This window comes from Anopheles funestus (genome assembly GCF_943734845.2).
Source record: "Anopheles funestus chromosome X unlocalized genomic scaffold, idAnoFuneDA-416_04 X_unloc_39, whole genome shotgun sequence".
NCBI lineage: Eukaryota > Metazoa > Arthropoda > Insecta > Diptera > Culicidae > Anopheles > Anopheles funestus.
In genome coordinates this window covers 250,001-258,909 of record NW_026045164.1, presented here as the reverse complement: position 1 = coordinate 258,909, position 8,909 = coordinate 250,001, and positions in this window count along the sequence as shown.

Sequence of the window (8,909 nt, the reverse complement as noted above, 5' to 3'; positions counted from 1 at the left end):
TTCTGGACTTAGAAAATTTTTTGGACTTAGGAAATTTTTCAACACTTGTAAAATTTTTGTTCCTTCTTTGAAGAAGAATACTTTCCACTATTAGCTTCTTTCTCTTTTTCTTCTTAGTGTTCTTCTTATTTTCGGTCCGAGAGCGCCGACACTTGTAAAAATTATCTAAGTCCGAAGACTTTTGGAATGAACCAAAAGTCAACGAACACAATACATCAACCCTATCAACATCAAGTGGCAACCCGAAGGAAGCGCAGCGGCCAGCCCATGTACAACGCGAAGTTGTAGCATGCAACCAACCAACCGCTAACCTCCAACGGCACTCAATGTATTCGTTACACATGGGCGCACCTGCACCACACTGTCGTGACCATCCAACGAGCCGTCGGTTCGGTCGTGTGTTACAAGCACCCCATCACATAGGCATAGAGTCACCACACAGTGTTCTTCAACACTCTCGTCACATGGTGCAAGTCACGGTACGCACCACCAATGTGCACTGGTTGGCCAATTCCAGCACACACGGGGCGCGCACGCGCAAGCACTAACCACCAAGCATGGGTCGCCTGAGAGGATCGATGCGAACGCATCTCTACAACTTGAAGCTCCCAGCCTGTAGTCCCGTCGTTTGCGGGCGGTCGTAGGTGTCGAAACTAGTGATATCCACAGTCGGCAAGCTCGTCCACCGGTGTTCCCAACATGTATGGTACTAACACGTGCAGCGCGAACCCGCCCTTTGCGGCCTAGTAGTAAGCGGGGATGAGACGCCAGTGTGCCAATGGACAGCACGGACGGTTCTCGGAGGGTTGTTAGGCCCGCTAGCTTACGACCACCTAATGGGTATAAGAAGCGCTATCAGCTCGGATTGGATACGACCTTAGAGGCGTTCAGGCATAATCCAGCGGACGTAGCGTCATACCATAGTCCGTTCGAACTAGTATTGAGCCAGTGGTCCGTACCTGTGGTTCCTCTCGTACTGCACAGGAATTCCGTTAAGATAGCGACAAACAATGCACACCAGTAGGGTAAAACTAAACCTGTCTCACGACGGTCTAAACCCAGCTCACGTTCCCTTGAAAGGGTGAACAATCCTACGCTTGGTAAATTTTGCTTTACAATGATAGGAAGAGCCGACATCGAAGGATCAAAAAGCCACGTCGCTATGAACGCTTGGCGGCCACAAGCCAGTTATCCCTGTAGTCTGAGCGAAACCTCCGAAGTGAACGGACGTGTTTTTGGAGCGCTCCCGTGTGAAATTGCAAAAAGTGCGTTTAAAGCAAATTAGTTCGAGATTTGCCCACAGGTGGCGCTGGTGTTGTTCGGAAGAGTATTCCCCAGCCCCCCCCACTCGAACCATATCGATACGAGCGTTTTTGAGGAAAACGTGAAATATTTCACGAAATATTTCATGAAATATTTCAACCTTGAAATATTTCAAAAGAGGACAAAATTTCCTTTCCGGGGAGCCGTCGGACGTCCGGATCGGACAAGTGGTTCCGGAGCTATAGAGGATTGAAAAAGTTTGATAAGTAGTTCGATAACTGTTATCGAACTCCAACACCGAGTTATCAAACTTTCGGACAAATCCTTTAAAGTGGGATATCTCGGTAACCCCTCGGGCTAGAGGGACGTCCGGGGTATCGGTGGATAGGTCTCGGAGTGGAGCACCGGATCGTCACCCCCCCGCCCCTCCCATATCCACCCCCCTCCCCCTCAGGAGGGAAAAACCAGTGTTTTCTAGTGTCCGGTTGGTATTGCCCTCTAAAAGTGCGCGAATCGGTTAAAAAAATATTGCAGAACATTAAGTGAGATTATCCCGATTCGATGAAGTGGTCTGCCGTTTCTGTGCGTTAAAAAACAACGGAGATATTAGCACCCAAAGTTGCAGGTTTTTCGCGTTTCCGGTTTCGGTTCCGGCCATACAATTTGTATGGGATTTTCTGAAAATCAGTTTTTTGTGAATAACTTCGTCAATTCTCAATGGATTTTCAAAAATAAAACATCAAAAGACGCGTATTGAAAAGACGCATCCAACGGTGTTAAGTTTGTGCGTGTGTGTGTATGCCACCGGAAGTGGTGACCAGAAAACAGGTGTTTTTCAGTGTCCGGTTGGTATTGCCCTTCAAAAGTGCGCGAATCGATTTAAAAATACTGTAGAACGTTAAATGAGAACGTCCCGATTCGTTGAAGTGGTCTGCCGTTCCTGTGCGTTAAAAAACAACGGAGATATTAGCGCCCAAAGTTGGAGGTTTTTCGCGTTTCCGGTTTCATTTCCGGCCATACAATTTGTATGGGATTTTCCGGGGACCAGTTTTTCGTGAATAACTTCGTCAATTCTTAACGGATTTTCAAAAGTAAAACATCAAAAGACGCGTATTGAAAAGACGCATCCAACGGTGTAAAGTTTGTGCGTGTGTGTGTATGCCACCGGAAGTGGTGACCAAAAAACAGGTGTTTTTCAGTGTCCGGTTGGTATTGCCCTCTAAAAGTGCGCAAATCGATTTAAAAATACTGTAGAACGTTAAATGAGAACGTCCCGATTCGTTGAAGTGGTCTGCCGTTTCTGTGCGTTAAAAAACAACGGAGATATTAACGCCCAAAGTTTGAGGTTTTTCGCGTTTCCGGTTTCATTTCCGGCCATACAATTTGTATGGGAGGCGATTTCGTCTGGGCATTTGTATGGTGGTAGCACATGCGAAATAAGAAAATAGTGGTACTCACGGTCTTGGATGGTGAGATCCCTTACTGTAGTGAGTGCCGAGTCGTAGCACATGCGAACATTAGAAAATAGTGGTACTCACGGCCGTGGATGGTGAGCGACGAAATCGCGTGACGTCACAAGGTGCCGTGACGTCACAGGAGTAGTGTGTGAATATCAAACCGGAATCTCAAAATAGCGGCCAAACCAAGAGTGCCAGGACTTTGGTTCCACGTGGCCGACCCCCGATTCTGGCCCTGGGCCCTGTGGCCAAATTTGGCATTCCTACATGCCAAGGGGGGGGAGTTTTTCGCGGGTCAGTTTTTGGTGAATAACTCGGTGAGTTCTTGACGGATTTTCAAAAGTGACGCATCAAAAGACGCGTCTCGCAGAGGCGCATCCAACAAAAATTTGAGCGAGTGTGTACGGTCGGAATAGCGGAAGTTGTATGCGGAAAACCGGAAGTGCGTTTAGGTTTTCTCATTTTTGAAGGACTACGTACAAGTAGAGTCGCGGAGTTAAGTGTCCAGAAGGCTAAGTGGGAACGACCCGCTTCGATTGAGTGGTCTGCCGTTCCGGAGAGACGATTAGTTCCGGAGTTATCTGCCTGCAAAATTCGGATTTCCATTTGAGGAAATCGCGTGACGTCATAAGGTGCCGTGACGTCACAGGAGTAGTGTGTGAATATCAAACCGGAATCTCAAAATAGCGGCCAAACCAAGAGTGCCAGGACTTTGGTTCCACGTGGCCGACCCCCGATTCTGGCCCTGGGCCCTGTGGCCAAATTTGGCATTCCTACATGCCAAGGGGGGGGAGTTTTTCGCGGGTCAGTTTTTGGTGAATAACTCGGTGAGTTCTTGACGGATTTTCAAAAGTGACGCATCAAAAGACGCGTCTCGCAGAGGCGCATCCAACAAAAATTTGAGCGAGTGTGTACGGTCGGAATAGCGGAAGTTGTATGCGGAAAACCGGAAGTGCGTTTAGGTTTTCTCATTTTTGAAGGACTACGTACAAGTAGAGTCGCGGAGTTAAGTGTCCAGAAGGCTAAGTGGGAACGACCCGCTTCGATTGAGTGGTCTGCCGTTCCGGAGAGACGATTAGTTCCGGAGTTATCTGCCTGCAAAATCCGGATTTCCATTTCCGGTTCGGTCAACAAACAAGGTTAGTACGAGTTGGACCCACAGGTGGCGCTAGTGTCGCCAGGAGAAATATTCCATAGCCCACCCCACTTGGACCATCTAGCTACAGGCGTTTTTCTGGAAATCGTGAAATATTTCACGAAATATTTCATGAAATATTTCAACCTTGAAATATTTCAAAAGAGGACAAAATTTCCTTTCTGGGGAGCTGCCGGACGCCCGGATCGGACAAGCGGTTCCGGAGATATAGGGGTCTAAAAAGTTTGATAAGTAGTTTGATAAGTGTTATCGAACTCCAACACCGACTTATCAAACTTTCGGCAAATTCTTCAAAGTGGGATATCTCGGTAACCCCTCGGGCTAGAGGAACGTCCGAGGTATCGTTGGATAGGTCTCGGAGAGGAGCATCTTTTCGTCACCCCCCCGCCCCTCCCATATCCACCCCCTCCCCCTCAGGAAGGAAAAACCTCCCCACGCCAAGTAGGACATCGGTGCGGGGTATCATTCGAAAGGTCTGGAGGAGGGGCGTTGAGTCTCCACCACTCCGCCCACCTCCCACCCACCCCCCACGCAGAGCAGCAAAGAAATGGTGATCACCCGAACGTCGATGCGTGCTGCGTCGGTGGATTCGCGCGCGAAGACAGGAGCGGCCTCGGGTGTTGAACCGAGGGTGGTTGTCCAGCGACTACCAATGTCTTCCTCATCAACGGCTTCGCCTGCTGCTGTAGAGCTGAAACTCCTGCAGGAGGCTCTGCAGAGTATGGAGCGGAAATATGAGGAGATGCGGAAGCAGAACGAGAAGCTGCATGAGGAGCTAATTCGAATGTGTCAGATGTTCGAAGAGGCTAAGAAGGAGGCGCGCCTAGAGGCCATTCGGCGCGAAGAAAAGGCGGATGCGGAGATAGCGATGCTCCGTGTGGCTCACCAGCGTGATCGTGATGCGCTCAATGAGCTCATCGCGCAGGTGATTGGACATCAGCGTCCAGGAGAGGCAATCCGGCAATCCGCAAGCCCGCCAACCCCCATGCCGCGACGTCCATTGCAGATGCATGGACAACGGCAGCTGGAGGAGCAACAGTGGCAGCAGCAGCAGCAGCAGCAGCAGCAGCAGCAACATCGTGAGCAGCGGCAGCAGCAGCAGCAGCAGCAGCAACAGCGTCAGCAGAGTGCAGCGACGGCTATGGTGGTGCCGTCTTCGGACCAGGAAGGCGACTCCTGGACTGAGGTGGTGCGCCGTAAGCCGGCACGCCAACCGGCGAGAACGCAGCAGCAGCAGCAGCAGCAGTGGCCGCAGCTGCCACAACAACGGGCGAAGGTCCAGCGACAGGCGGTTGCAGGACCATCGTCACAGCAGCCCCAACAACAGCAGGGGCAACAGGCCTGGCGTAGCCAGCCTGCAACACGGCGAGGCGGAGGGCGTCAACGGCAGCGCAAAATCAAGCCGGACGCAATTGAGATTGCTCCAGCCGAGGGACAAACCTGGACCGAGGTTTACCAGGTTGTGCGTGGGGCTCCAGAGATGGTGAAATACGCAGAGGCCCTCGGAGTCGGACGACGCACCACACGCTCCCGACTCGTTATGGAGCTGAAGGAGAGCGCGAACGCTGCAGAGGTGCTGCAGTGCATCCAAGACGTGTGCGCGAAGGCGGAACTGCCGGCATCAGCACGATTGGTGACTCCCACGGTCGACATCCGGATGGACGCGGTCGACCCTTTAGCGGAGGAGACACACGTGGCGAAGGCACTCTCAGAGCTATGCCAGCACACCGTGGAGGAGACTTCGGTTCGGCTGCGACCAGCGTGGGACGGCACGAAGGTGGCGATAGCGCGGGTGACAACGAAGGCGGCAGAGGAGCTGGACGGGAAGTTTGTCAAAATCAAGTACACGTCCTGCCTGATCCGGAAGGTGGCTCCAATGCAGACGCGGCAGCAACGTTGTTACAAGTGTCTGGAGATGGGACACGTCCGGGCAGCGTGCACGAGCGAAGTCGACCGCTCGGCCAGCTGCATTCGTTGCGGGAAGCCGGATCATCAGGCGAAGAGCTGCACGGCGGAGGTGTGCTGTGCCGTGTGCAGCGGTCCGCATCCGGTCGGGCATCTGACGTGCCGACGCTAAAGGTGCTGCAGATCAACCTGGGGCGGAGCAGGACAGCTCAGGACCTGCTGATGCAGACGGCTCGCGAGATGGATGTTCAGGTGGTGCTTGCCTGTGAGCTGTATCGGCCGCCTCGAGATGATCCGCGATGGGCTGTTGATGAGGAGTTGAGCGTGGCGATCGTCGCAACGGGGGCTTACCCCATCCAGCGTCTGTGGGGAAGCGTCGTCCCGGGACTGGTGGTTGCCACGATAGCGGGAGTTACGTTCGCCAGCTGCTACGTGTCGCCCAGCAGCGGTCTTGATGACTTCGAGGAGTTTCTTGGTGCGGTGGAGGTGTCGCTGGTGGGACATACAACATCAGTCCTGGCTGGGGACTTCAACGCCTGGAACGAGGAGTGGGGGAGTGCGCGCACTACCCGGAAGGGGCAGGAGCTCCTAAGCGTGGTGGAGCAGCTGGCGCTGCAGACGCTGAACCGTGGCAACGTGCCCACCTTCAAGGGCAACGGGGTTGCACGGGAAAGCGTCATCGACGTCTCCTTCGCCAGCCAATCCATTGTGCGGCCGGACTCATGGCGCGTGCTTAACCGCTTCTCCGGCAGCGATCACGAGTACATCGAGTTTCAGGTGGAGGTTCCGGGTCAACGGAACAAGCGACGTGGCCAGCAGCACCAAAGCCAAGCAGCAGCCAGTGACGGGACAGCCAGGCATGCCGGAACTCGGTGGAAGACGACGCAGTTCGTCCGGAAGAGCTTTGACATCGCCCTCACAGTCGGCCGCTTCGGACAGGTCGACACTCCGGAGGGGCTGGTTGGCGGACTCACTCGGGCGTGCGATGAGACCATGGAGAGAGTACACGGGGCTACCTTCCACCGCAAGCCCCAGGTGTACTGGTGGTCTCCGGACATCGAGCGCTTGAGGGAAGAGTGCGAAGCAGCGGAGGCAGCCCATCGCCGGGCTCAACCGTCGGAGCGTGCTGCGACGTCTGCCGGACTGCAGGACTGTCGTCGTTTGCTGCAGGCCAGTATCCAGAACAGCAAGGAGAGCAGCCTTCAAGAGCTGATTGACGGCGTCGAGGCTGAGGTGTTCGGTCTTGGGTACAAGGTTGTGCGAGCGAAGCTTCGCGGCCGGGCGCCACCGGAAACGGACCGCGCTGTTCTTGGTCCGATCGTCGACGCCTTGTTCCCGGAGCATCCAGCGTTCGAGTGGCCGGACATCGAAGCGAGCACCGCCTCACACGTCGCTCTGAGGCCGGTCACGAGCTCGGAGGTCCTGCTACTGGCTGAGCGGATGGCGTCGTCCAAGGCGCCAGGGTTGGACGGCATCCCGAACACTGCGGTAAAAGCAGCGATGCGGAAGCACCCGGAGGTCTTCGTGGACGTGTACAACCAGCTGCTCGAGCGAGGCGAGTTTCCTGCGTCGTGGAAGGAGGCTCGACTTGTGCTGATCGCGAAGCCGGGCAAGCAGCCGGGCGACCCGTCATCAAATCGTCCGCTGCTCATGCTGGGAGCAGTCGCCAAGGGGTTCGAGCGGGTTATCCTGGATCGACTGAACGACCACTTGGAGAACAGCGATGCTCCGCGACTGTCGCCAAGGCAGTACGGGTTCCGGCGCGGCCGTTCCACGATACAGGCCATCGAACGTGTGATCGAGAGGGGGCAGCACGCGAGGACGTTCCATCGCACCAACCAGCGGGATCCTCGATGTCTGGTGGTGGCAGCACTGGATGTCAGGAATGCCTTCAACTCCGCCAGTTGGGAGGCGATCGCGGCTGCCCTGCAGAAGCTGCAAGTTCCGGTAGCCCTCCAGAGAATGTTGCGCAGCTACTTCTCTGAGAGGAGGCTGGTGTATGAAACCAGTGAGGGACCAGTGCGGCGAACGGTCACGGCGGGCGTTCCACAGGGCTCAATCCTGGGCCCGACTCTGTGGAACGCCATGTACGACGGCGTGCTTCGGCTGGCGCTACCTGAGGGCGCTGAGGTGATCGGTTTTGCCGACGACGTCGTGGTGCTGGCGAGCGGGACGACACCGGAGGCGGCGACGCGTTTAGCTGAAACAGCGATTGGAATGATCAGCTCGTGGATGGCGCAACACCACCTGGAGCTTGCTCCGGCCAAGACCGAGCTGGTCATTGTTTCCACAATGCGGAGAGAACGCACCCGCGTTCCAGTCACGATCGACGGAGTGGAGAAGATGCCGACCCGCACGCTCAAGTACCTCGGGGTCATTCTTGAGGATCACTTGTCGTGGAGGCCACACGTTGAGCAGGCCACGTCGAAGGCGCTCCGTGTGGCGCAAGCCATCTCCAGGTTGCTTCGTAACCATGGCGGACCTAAGTGTGCGAAGCGACGGTTGCTGTCATCGGTGGTGGACTCTACTCTCCGCTATGCTGCGCCGATTTGGCATGAAGCGGTCCAGCTTCGGGCGTGTCGCAGGCAGCTGAACCGGGTGCAGGGCCTTTACGCACGGCCGGTGGCCCGCACTTTCGTTACGGTGAGGAACGAGGTGGCAACGGTCCTTGCCAGCGTCATCCCCATCGTGCTGCAGGTGACGGAGGACGCTCGTTGTTACCAGCGACACCGGGCGACGGGAGCGAGTTTGCGGGAGCTGCGCATCGAGGAGCGAATAAACACAATCGCCGAGTGGCAGCGGCAGTGGGACCAGCTGGAACCAGAAAGCCGCTACACACGGTGGGCACACCGAGTTATCCCGGACTTGGCGGCATGGAAGAACCGGCGGCACGGAGAGATGACCTTCCATCTCGCGCAAATTCTCTCCGGCCACGGTTTCTTTCATGAATACCTGCATACCAAACATCTGGCGCCATCCGCTGACTGTGTAAGGTGCCCGGGAGTTGTGGAGAGTGCTGAGCATGCGTTTTTTGACTGCCCGAGGTTCGCAGATGTTCGACAAGCATTGCTCGGCGAGGATGATGCAGCTGTTGTGACGCCGGAAACTCTCGTGGAGTTTATGTTGAG